General features: G+C 35.5%; 1 long non-coding RNA gene across 1 annotated transcript; it reads left to right on the top strand.

The window, feature by feature from the left end:
- The first annotated feature begins 640 nt into the window (after positions 1–640).
- Positions 641–2,024, top strand: LOC120003145. The gene is made up of 3 exons (XR_005469283.1): positions 641–1,413; positions 1,520–1,615; positions 1,823–2,024. It is a non-coding gene; the product is annotated as an uncharacterized LOC120003145 (long non-coding RNA).
- The last annotated feature ends 9,600 nt before the right edge of the window (positions 2,025–11,624 follow it).

The following is an 11,624-nucleotide window of genomic DNA, read 5'->3' as shown; positions in this document are numbered from 1 at the left end:
AATCTTGAGTGAAATAAATACCGCAGACTTCTATTTTTTTTTTCAACAAAATAATCACGTAGTAAATTGCAAACTTGAATCTCTTGTTAAGCAGTAATGCATCACGATAGGGACGCCCAATTTTCTAACAAATATAATCCTTTTTATGATTTCTTTGCATGTAGCCATGTAGGAATTAAAGTGGATTGAGCCACCCGCGGGCTATCCCTTTTTAGGCCCGGCCCGAGCTTGCCTTGTAATCAAAGGGGCAGAACTCGAACCTATTATTAAACTCGTCTAACATAATGGGTCGAGCCCTGGCTTGAAAGGCCCGTCTCATAGGCCTTAGAGCCTACGTATATAAGGCACACAGATATATATCTCTGTGTGTGTAATTGTGTATCAGTGTATGTATGTATATAAGTCTTGAATGATTAAGAAGCTCAATAGCTCTATATAATATCTCAAAAGCCCAATGAACTCCCAAGCCCACTTAAGAATTAAGATTTAAAAAATTCACAGCCCAAGCTCTTTAAAGTTTCCACTGCCTTTATACAGTTCGACCCTTTTCCCGAGCGTTCCCTGTCTTTCATACAGTCATGCCTACCGTAGCTCAATTGATTCTGGTGAAATTGGTAGAGATTTGCTTCATGGAAGATCATATCACACTCCGATGGGTTTTGATGGCGATGGTAATATGCGACTGTAGGAGGAGGAGGAGGCTTATGAGATTGATGTGGAGGAATTGGAGAATGTGTTGTCTCTTCAAAGTGGTGTTGATGGGTCTTTGGAGTCAAGTCTTAATGGCATGAAGAGTTTGTGGAGAAAGTGCTTGAAGCCCCACTTCTCTTTGGTGAGCATGTCATGAGGTTTTTCAAATGAGCTACGAAGAAGCAGGTTTAAGGTTATGATTCGTTTTGTTGATTTCTTCGTGCAAGCAATTTGTAGTGATCTTAGGGGGAAAAAAAAGAAAAAAAAAAGAACATTCGTATGGATTGTGGGATTTGGTGACAGAGATTCGTAAGAAGTATGGGTCGAGGCTAAACCGGGGCGGAGCCAAGAATTTTTGCGAGGGGGGCGAAAAGTTTGCAAAGGTTCGGGGAATCCGTTTGGCGAGGGAAAGTCGTGTGGAAGGAGGTAGGGAGTCGTGCGCGTGGGTATTATCCGATTTGATAAGTGATACTTCCTCTGAAATTCTGCTATTTTTTACCGTTTCTAACATCTGGACTGCAGTTGTGTCGATCTATGTTCCCTTCTCTTTCGTATTGTTGAATTGAATTGAAACATAGGGGCACCACTACACACAAAGGCTGAAGCTACAGAGCTGAAGAAAGTGGATAAATAGAAGCAAAAGTGGTGGGGAACGAAAGTTTGCCCTGAAATCTATTGTGGCAGAGATTGACACTAAAATACTTGAACTAGGTTTTGTCGGAGGTATGATTTATGTCAACAATTTGTTTCTCTTTGTACTTCCCAGTAGGTTTTTGTCTGAATATATGTCCAGTTACTTTCTTCTTGGTTGATTTATCTACTTTATTAGTGTAGGCTATTTGCTACAAGGTTAGCATTTCATGTTACCTCTATTCCAAAGATCGATTGTTTGGACTATATGAATGCTCCTGAACATATTACTCAGGTAAGTGAGGGTGGCATGAAAAGGATTTGCCATTCCGCTTATGCTACAATGTAGTTTGAACTATAATAACATGTCCAGATTTTTTTTTCAGATTTTTTGAATTTTAGATGTAAGATTAAGAAATTGTATCGTGTTTCCTTTTCATATCTTTTCATCAGATGCCAGGTTTTACGTTTGGGTTATTGCTGATCACCCATTGTCTTCCAGGCCACATTTAATGTTTCCTTGCTGGGCATGATCAAAACATTGATTTGAGAATGGAATATTGGTCTTGAGGGCAATATGGACTTGAATCTTGAGTTAATTAGGTATTGTACTAAGTACCCTCTATTTGAATGATATGATTTTGATCAATCTATGTTGGGTAAGCAAGACATGAGAATTTATATCACCAATTACCAATTTTCCGAGGGTATGATTTTGATTCATGTAAGTGGTGACACGAAAGCATGATAGAATTCAATGAGTTGTTGAAGGTCAAAGTGATTATAGGCATAAATCTACTAGTCATACATAACATTTCAAAAATATAAATTCAAAAATCTTATTTTAAAAATATTACGAATCTTATTCTAAAAATATCAAGAATCTTATTCTAAAAATATAATTTCAAAAATATTACTTATGCTACATTGTATTTCTCGATATTGAATGCCACTTTATAAAGAATGTTGTACTAACCATACAATATTGTCTCATAAACATGCTTTGGTGACCTATAATACTTTGTAGATACTAACGACACAAATAAAAATTGATAAACTCTTAACATACTTATTTCTTATGAATCAAATTTCTTACACCCTATTAGAAATTTTTTTTCTAGCAAACTAAAAAAAATGTATTGTACATATTTTATCTTCATCTCACAATCATCTCTATTTCTCTATTTTCTACAATTAAAACTCTACTCTACTGCTCTTCATGTTAACAAAGTATTGAAAAATTCTCACACATCTCTATTTTTCAATCAAAATATGTGTCGCGCGAAGCGCGGGCATGCAACTAGTTTTTATCTTTCTACGGAAGCTTAGAGAAATTCTCTCCTTCTTCCGAGTAAGTCACATCAGCCTCAACAACATCCAATTTGGTGACACCTGTCAAAAAGGAAATTTTGGACTTGATTACAAAAGCCTTAAATTAAATGCCACGGTAATATCAATTTTTAACATTAAAAATTTTTATTTTTATTTTTAAAAATTATAAATATGTAGTGTTAATCGCAACGAACACAACGATATATTTTTTGTTAGAAACAAAAATCAAATTCAACATGAAAAAGACACGACAATTCTAGACCATCGGATATAAACTCAAAATATTCGATGTTTTTGATCACGATGCATTTGATTTTTGTTTTAAACAAAAAATATATCGTTGGATTCGTTATGAAAAATACTATATATTTATAATTTTTAAAAATAAAAATAAAATTTTTTACTACCCATAAAGGGTATTACAGCGGGACCTGCTGTAATAAAATTATAGCAGGTCCCGGGCACTCGCACGCATCATGGTGTTTCTTTGGAGTGTGGACTCTTAAATGAATCATCAATCAATCAATCTATATATATATAACTGAGGATCCACAAGGCTTCTCCTTAATTCATGGTGCCACGTGGACGTCTTTATAAAAAAACCTACAAAGACAAAAGAAAATTTTAAAATATATTAGAAAACTTTAAAACCCACAACCACACACATAAATATATTGCAAAATTTTAATACCCACAACCACATTCATACACTTTAAGACCCACAACCACACTCATACAGTTAATAGTATTCAAATAATTTTAAAATTATATTGAATTGTATGAGAATTTAATGTTTCATAGGAGTGGTTTGATGTTGTTTTGGTTTCTCAAAGGTCATGTATTGCTAATTATGAGAGTCTTTTGATATTACTCAATTAATGAAATTCATTTGTAGTATTTAGTTTGAAAACATTTTGTGTGTTTTTGGCATTAATTACCATCATTTTGTGGGAATTTTTGTGTGTTTTTGATGTATTTAGTGTGTTTTTGTAGTATTTAGTTGATGTATTGTGCATGTTTAGAGTTTTGTCAGGTTTAGTAGTCTGTTTGGATTGTAACATATACAACATGAGAGGCTTTTCTCATGCTATATTGTTCTAATGTGTAAGTAAATTAAGCCCATTTGGTATTGGAACATGTAAGTGGTGACAAGAAAGCACGGTAGAATTCAATGAATTGTTGAAGGTCAAAGTGATTATAGGCATAAATCTACCAGTCATACATAACATTTCAAAAATATAAATTCAAAAATCTTATTCTAAAAATATTAAGAATTTTATTCCAAAAATATCATTTCAAAAATACTACTTAAGTTAAATTGTACTTCTCGATATTAAATGTCACTTTGTAGAGATTGTTGTACTAACCATACAATATTGTCTCATAAACATATCTTTGGTGACCTATAACACTTTGTAGATACTAGCAACGCAAATAAAAATTGTTAACTCTTAGCATACTTATTCCTTATGCATCAAATTTCTTACACTCTATTAGAAAAAAAGTTTCTTAGCAAATTAAAAAAAAGTATTGTACGTATTTTATCTTCATCTCACAATCATCTCTATTTTCTACAATTAAAGCTCTATTGCTCTTCATGTTAACAAAGTATCGAAAAACTTTCACACATCTCTATTTTCCAATCAAAATATGTACCGCGCGAAGCGCGGGCATGCAACTAGTATATTGAATTACTTGAGACTTTGAACCGTGAAGTTGTGGATTAGATGAAGAGTTTGACACGTACACGCATCAAGTATGTGTTTCTTTGGAGTAAGAGTCTGTGTGGACTTTAAATTAATATATTGAATTAAATACCTTGAATTACTTGGACTTGATTTGAACCGTGAAGTTTGGTCTCTTTGATGGTTTAGGTTTCTTGAGGACTAAATGAAGAGAGAAGGTTTTGATGGCATAACAATACCCTGATACGTACATGATCCTGCATGATAGTCATGAATATTTGTTACCGTACACGAACTTGCATTCAATATCATAACAAAAAAGGGTTTGGAACTCTCGCCTATCATCCACCATGCATCCTATAAATATGTGTTTGTTTTTGTGGGCGGGATAATTGTGCAGACATTGCTGTTGTCGCTTGGGACATTGCCGAGGGAATTATGGCCGTCGCTTTCCTACAAGATCTGACGACATCCTATTTCAACCGGCGTGTGAAATTCCGCTTGAAAAGGTTTTTATGAGATTCCATTAATATTAAGAAGGGCAAAGAATTATTGATTATTGATATGCTGCTTTTGGATGGAAAGGTTTGTACCCTCAACTACGGTTTCCATTATGTTTTCGAATTGTTCTTATTTTTTATTTGGTTGATCGTTGATATAATTGCTACATAAGGATACGGTGGTTCATGCTACGATTGGAAGGCATCAAGCGGAGATATTTCGTGCCCTAAAGCCTATACTACTTATCAAATTTCAGGGTCATGGAGGATAAGGTTTGCTCCTTTTTTTTAAAAAAAAAAAAACTTGTTTTCTGCGTGTTCACCCATTCCTATATATATATATAATAATAATAATAATAATAATAATAATAATTATTATTATTTTTTGTTTTACAATCATTTATTTTGTCGTTTTTATACTATGACCCATAAAACTATCACAAATAGTCCTTTAACCCTTTTTAATGTTTATTTTCACCCCACAATTTTATTATTTTCATATCTAAACCCTTTTTGTTCTTTCTATTTTTATTTTTTTATTTATTTTAGGGCTGGGTATTACAGTAATGCCGTGGAATTTAAGCAAATAATTCATCTCAAATAGAGAAGTAAGCACTAATTCGTTTGGTCAAACATCCTGTATTTTGACAACCAAAATTTTTTTCCATTAAAAGTACCTTGAGGATTAGATGATTTTAGAGAAGTAAGCACTAATTCATCTAGTCAAACATCCTGTATGGTGACAACCAAAAAAAATTTCCATTGAAAGTACCTTGAGGATTAGATGCAGAAATCATCAATCGATAACTTACCCTTATTTGATCCATTACCCTGGTTTTTTGTGCCTGTAACAAAGTTGCAAATATGAGTATTAGATCAACTATGTCATCTTGAGATTTGTTGGAGCTAAAAATTGGTCCCAACCTGGCAGGACTTAATAGCTTATAAGCAGAGTCACAAAAACCTTAAAGAGTCAAGGTGAATAAGAAGCTATCTAACCATCAAAAACTTTCTATGAGATTTGAGAAGAAAATCAAAAGCATATTTAGAAGAAATATGCAAGTAATTCATCTCAAATAGAGAAGTAAACATTAATTCATCGTTTTTTTTTAAAATCCCTAAACTCCAAATTCTTTTCGTTTGGTAGAAGTATTTTGAGATGATTAGCACAAAAATTCTCTCAAATGTGATTCAGGAAGCTTGTTTCTATTTTCCATGTTTCCTTTCATTTTTTTCTCTCAGTGTTTGTATCCTTTCAACCTCTCTGTAGATTGTTATCCTCTCTAATAATTTTTTAAATCAAACATACAGATCATAATAACCAATTCCTCCCTCTCAACCGAATTCTTCAGAGGAAAACCACAAAAAAAAAATCCAGATAAAGTAGGAAGAATCTTACCAGCTAGTGAAATTGTTTCCATCCAATCAAGGGAGCTGGGTTTTGTTGGTCGTAAAAAACGAATGAGAATACGGATACAACTCCAAAGACTGATGCAATAGAACGAAAAATGATTGAAGTGAACGAAATTACAGAGTTCCTCTTTCGAGCTCATTCAAAACCAAGCTACTGAAAGTCCCAAAAAATCCAATTTAATAAAGGGATCGCCAACAAAATCTTCAATACAGAGTCGTACACTCGTCCTCCAACAGCTCAGATCCTCTACGGGTTGATGACCAAAACCACAAAGCAAAGACAGAGAAGGGTTGGAGAATTACTAGAAGAGAAGACGTAAGCTAAATCTTAGGGATATGCGCACAGTATGAAAAAGGGTTGTGAGAACCGAAAGAGTGAACTGACGACAGGTAAAAGACGAAACGTTGGATCTAAGCTCGCTTTTACTTTTTTTTTTGTTTGCTTTTACATTTTTTTTCCTGATCATGTATTTTTGAGAATTCGTGAGTGGAGAGAAATAGAGACAAGAAAGAATAGAGAGGCCACGTAGGAAACTGAGAATTTTAGCAAGCTAAGTGTCAATATAATATCAACAGTTTTTTTTTTTGTTTGCTTTTACATTTTTTTCCTGATCATGTTTTTTTTGAGAATTCGTGAGTGGAGAGAAATAGAGACAAGAAAGAATAGAGAGGTCACGTAGGAAACTGATAATTTTAGCAAGTCAAGTGTCAATATAATATCAACAGTTGTTAGAGTCTTTGCTTTATATAGAGGTATAGATTCTCTCCCACTTTCATCTTTTCTCTCATATGTATTTATGCATATTATTTTTTGTCATATAAACCTGCAACTACATTGTTTTTTTGTCGTATAAACCTGCGATTACATTATTTTTTACCACACAAAATAGTGCTTACATTGTTTATGTAATTTTTAGAATAGATAAATAAAAGCTGGAGAAAAAAATGTAAAACTTTCATTTACACTGAAAAAGCAACCTAAAACATACAAAGAAAAAAATGTAACTCATTTATTTAACACAAAAACAATGCAAGCTTCATTGAAATGAAAGCATTGCAATGTAGACCAATTACATTGTGAAGAAAACAATGCAACGTCGCTAGAGACGTTGTTGGAGGTGGCCAAAGATGTTGATGGAGATGGAGGTGGAGGTGGCCAAATCTACAAATTACATTGTTTAAAAACAATGTAATTGTTCGGGTCACTGATTTTGGGGAGCAATCTGGCGGGAAAATGGGTGGATAAGGTGCACCTCGACTTGTGGAATCTAAATATGGGGTCGAAATGGTCCAACGATGGGTTGGAAAAGAGAAAAACCATCAAAAAAAGAAAAAGAAAGGTCATTCAAGTAACTGAGAAGCATAATTATTTTAATGTTATACCATTTTACCTTTTCTTATTATAATTATTTGAGTTACTGGCCTACAATTTTTTGCCTTGATTGACAAGCATATGAGATTTAAAGACATCTATAGGGTTGGTGGAGGGAAGTATACTGGACACTAAATTTTAGGTCCTGTTTGGTATCATTTTCAAAAATTATGAAAATAAAAATAGAAAGTGAAAATTTGAACACTTGTACGTTTGGTTGCGTATCTAAAACAAAAGATGAAAATATAAATTTGATTCAAGATGAGATCGTCATGCGAAACTCATGAAGCTCTGCCCGAAGTTCGGCTTGCGCCCGAAGCCTGGTTAGCAACCAATCTGGGCCCGAAGCTCTGGACCAACCTAGGATCAACACAGGACCAACCCGCACCCAAAGCATGATTTGGGACAGACCAGGACCTGAAGCCCGGCTCTGGCCCAACCCCATCACTTTTTTCGATAAATAGGACAGTTAAAGACATCTACTGCCACCTACTTGTTCACAAAATCTGCATCGCCACTAATTGAGCAAAAAGAAAAGATCAAGTCGCACAAAAACGTAAAAAGGGTTTGGATTTCATAATATTGCCTAGAATCAGGTCTATATAAGCAAGGATTCAACAAGAATTTCATCAACAAAAGTCCGTCATTAGCCTCATTTTGGAAGCAATAATTTGGCAATTGGGCAGAACCTGTGCATTAGGTACTACTATGCACCATTTTGGTGTATCAAAGAAACTACAGAAAAAAAAAAAAAGAATCATAGAAATGGGCCTCAATTGTTCAGCCTTTTACAAACGTGAAGCCCAATGGGTCATGTACTCTCGTGTTGTGTGACTATTATCCAGGGTTAATGTAGCAAATTGAATACGTAGCCATTCTAGGGTTTCAATTGTCCTGTTTTGAATCTGCCCAGTGTTGTTGTCTTGTGACGAGGACAAAGGGCGCAAATTCAAGAACACGTACAATTGGGCTCAACGATATAAGATGAAGATGGACCGAGTCCAGTCCAGTCAAGTACGCCATGGGCCCGAGGCCTCGCATGCGGAATATGGAAGTAACTTGGAGAGCACGGTTGACGTGCATGGGCAATTAGTTGGTGATTGATATTTCTTATGGGTCTATTATCGTGTCCTATTTATATTATAGTAAGAGTATACTTAGTTTCCTTTACTAAATAATAACAGCCTTGCTTGTGCGGCTGATTGTAGGAGTAGTATTTTAATTCAAGTTCTATTATGACTAGGAGTTAATAGGCATTGAAGTAAGTATATATACCGCATTATAACAGGTATAGCTTTATGAATAAAATTATCACAAACTTAGATTCTTCTCAAATTCTTCCCTGTCTTTACGTGAGTTTAGGCAAGCAAAAACCAAACGCTTGTCTGGTTTCATCATCTTGTTGAGGCCCAAAACCCTAACTCTACAAAGATCGATTCCCTCCATAAAGTCTACATCATGAGTCCAATCCCACACTCATTAGCCTCCTCCTCCTCCAGGAGCTACGAGATCTGCTTGGTTTGTGAAGCCTATGAAACATCTGATTATCGTTATGAAGTTTTCGTCGTTGACGTTGGTCCTTACTCTGGTGGTGGACAACGTCATCATGGCTTAAGAGTATTGCGCAATCCTTTGTCCTAATTCCGGACGACTAGGGGCGGAGCCACGTGAGGACCAGGGGGCCAGGCCCCCTTGGATTTTGGGAAAAAAATTAGCAATTATATATATTTTTTGTACATTACATGTTAAACTCTACCAGTTGGTTTAGTGGCAACAATTGTGGTCTTTTATATCATATGCTCAGCCCGAACCTTAATTTAAGCATATCTTTTTTTTTTTTCTTTTTAAATCCACTCTTCTCCTTTTACCAATATTTCTCTCTTTTTTTAAACATATCAACATTTATTTCTTTTTTTAAACCTATTATTTGACCCATATTTCTTTCTTTTTTTAAATACTATCGTTTTATTATAAGTGTCGTAACTCATATCCGAGTGCGACTTCAAGGGGATTGAGGTCCGAGGACTGAGGAGTAGATGAGGTCAGGGTGTACGTGGTATCTTTCACATCAATGAAAAATTAGTTAATTTTTCAGTAACTTAACTCTAAAAAAGATTTTCGGGAGCCCCCGAGCCCGGCCAACTTTTTGGCCCTGGCTCCGCCACTGCGGACAACTACCCAGATACTATGGGCTTCTTTGCCGTTGATTCGAGCATCTACTTTCTTGGAGGATTTCGTGTGGGAGAATCTAATCCATCTTTGAGGATTTCGAGGGATGTTTATGTCTATGACACATCCTCCCGCGACTCTGCCATCAAAAAGTTAAGTGGCATGAATTATGGCAAGCTCTATCCTGTGATTATTGGTCCTCTTAATGAAAAGTTCTATGTAATTAGTAAATACTTGTCATATCGCGATTTTGAGGTGTTCGACCCAAAATCAGATTCTTGGTCTTGCCTTCGTCAGCCTCCTGTTCCTGATTCGCCTGAAAATGGTTACATATAATATACTTGGTACCTATCGCCACAACAGTAGTGATCATACTTGGCATGACTTCCACCAAATCTGTGACTGGCCCAAAAAAGAAAAAGTGGAATGCCGTGCCTATCCTATGTCTTTGGGTGATGGTCTAGTCTGTGCTGTTGGACTCAAATTCAATCCCCTCCATACCCATCAGTACAAGGACGACCACGACATGAAGCACTGCGAGAGGACCCTCAGAGCTTCCTTCCATTGTAAGTAGACTCTTATAGCTGTTACTTTGGTATTTGTATGTCACCAAACTGCTGCTGTTTATTTTCCCATGGAAAGAAAATTTCACGTCTGTTTAGTTTGTTTCCTTGGTGCTGGAAATCTTTCATGTGTCCTTTTTTTTTTTATCACCCATGCTTTTCTATCACCGCTGAAGTCATATGTGGGCACAATTTTCGTTTTCTGTTCCTTCTGATTGTTTATTCCTTCTAGACATTTCCATGCCTTCCTGTCATGACCTCTTTCCATGCCTTCCTTACATGACCTCTGTTGCTTCTTGATTGAGCTTAATGAAGTTAAGCTATGATTGCAAATTTGAGTATTTTAGTTGATTAGTTTTTGCAATAAACTCCTTTTATTTGGAAAATAAGCTTGTAGGAACCACATTTAAATTGGTATTCATGTCTTCCTCCGTGGAACAATAACTTAATATTTTGTTCTATTGATTGTGGTTAGTAAATGATCATCATATATACATCCTTACCTTTGTGACTCCACTCTCTTAGTCACTTTAACTTCATTGTTCCAACTTCCAAGTCCTCTCTTGACTTGACGTGTTGTTGGGCCGCTCGTGATGACTACCCATTTTCATTGATGATGTTGGAGCTTTCCACTTTCAGCTGGAAACTATAACTTATAGTATAAACCTTAGGTGGGTTGTTTGGAGTGTTCTGTTTTCCAATAATTCTAAACAGGTAGAGCCTCTAACTTGAACTCCGAAAGGTGTGGAACAAGTAGCACTGTCCTCAATAGTCAATTTTTAATTAATTTCTTCAAGACTGTCAAAGATATCAACAAAATCTTTGATATCTTTGACAAATGAACAAACTCTTAGATACTGTCTTCCCAACAAAATGGAAGAGTTGAACGTAAACATCGACACATATTAGATACTGTTCGGGCTCTCCTTATCTCTGCCTCTTGTCCTGCACGTTTTTGGGGTGAAGCAGCTCTCACTGCTGTGTTTACCATCAATCGGATTCCTTCATCAGTCATTGGTAATCAATCGCCTTATGAACGTCTTTATGGGTCTGTTCCTAACTACAATTTACTCAAAGTATTTGGATGTGTTTGTTTTGTTCTCCTTCAACCACATGAACACACTAAATTAGAACCTCGTACTCGTCTTTGTTGTTTTCTTGGGTATGGGATAGAACATAAAGGTTATAGATGTTGAGATCCTATCTCCAAACGACTTCGCATTTCTCGTCATGTCGTATTTCTGGAAAACACTTTGTTCTCCTCAGTATC

Source organism: Tripterygium wilfordii, chromosome 7, assembly GCF_013401445.1.
Source record: "Tripterygium wilfordii isolate XIE 37 chromosome 7, ASM1340144v1, whole genome shotgun sequence".
Lineage (NCBI taxonomy): Eukaryota > Viridiplantae > Streptophyta > Magnoliopsida > Celastrales > Celastraceae > Tripterygium > Tripterygium wilfordii.
The sequence above is the reverse complement of the archived record's forward strand: the minus strand, read 5'-3'. Positions and strand labels throughout refer to the sequence as shown.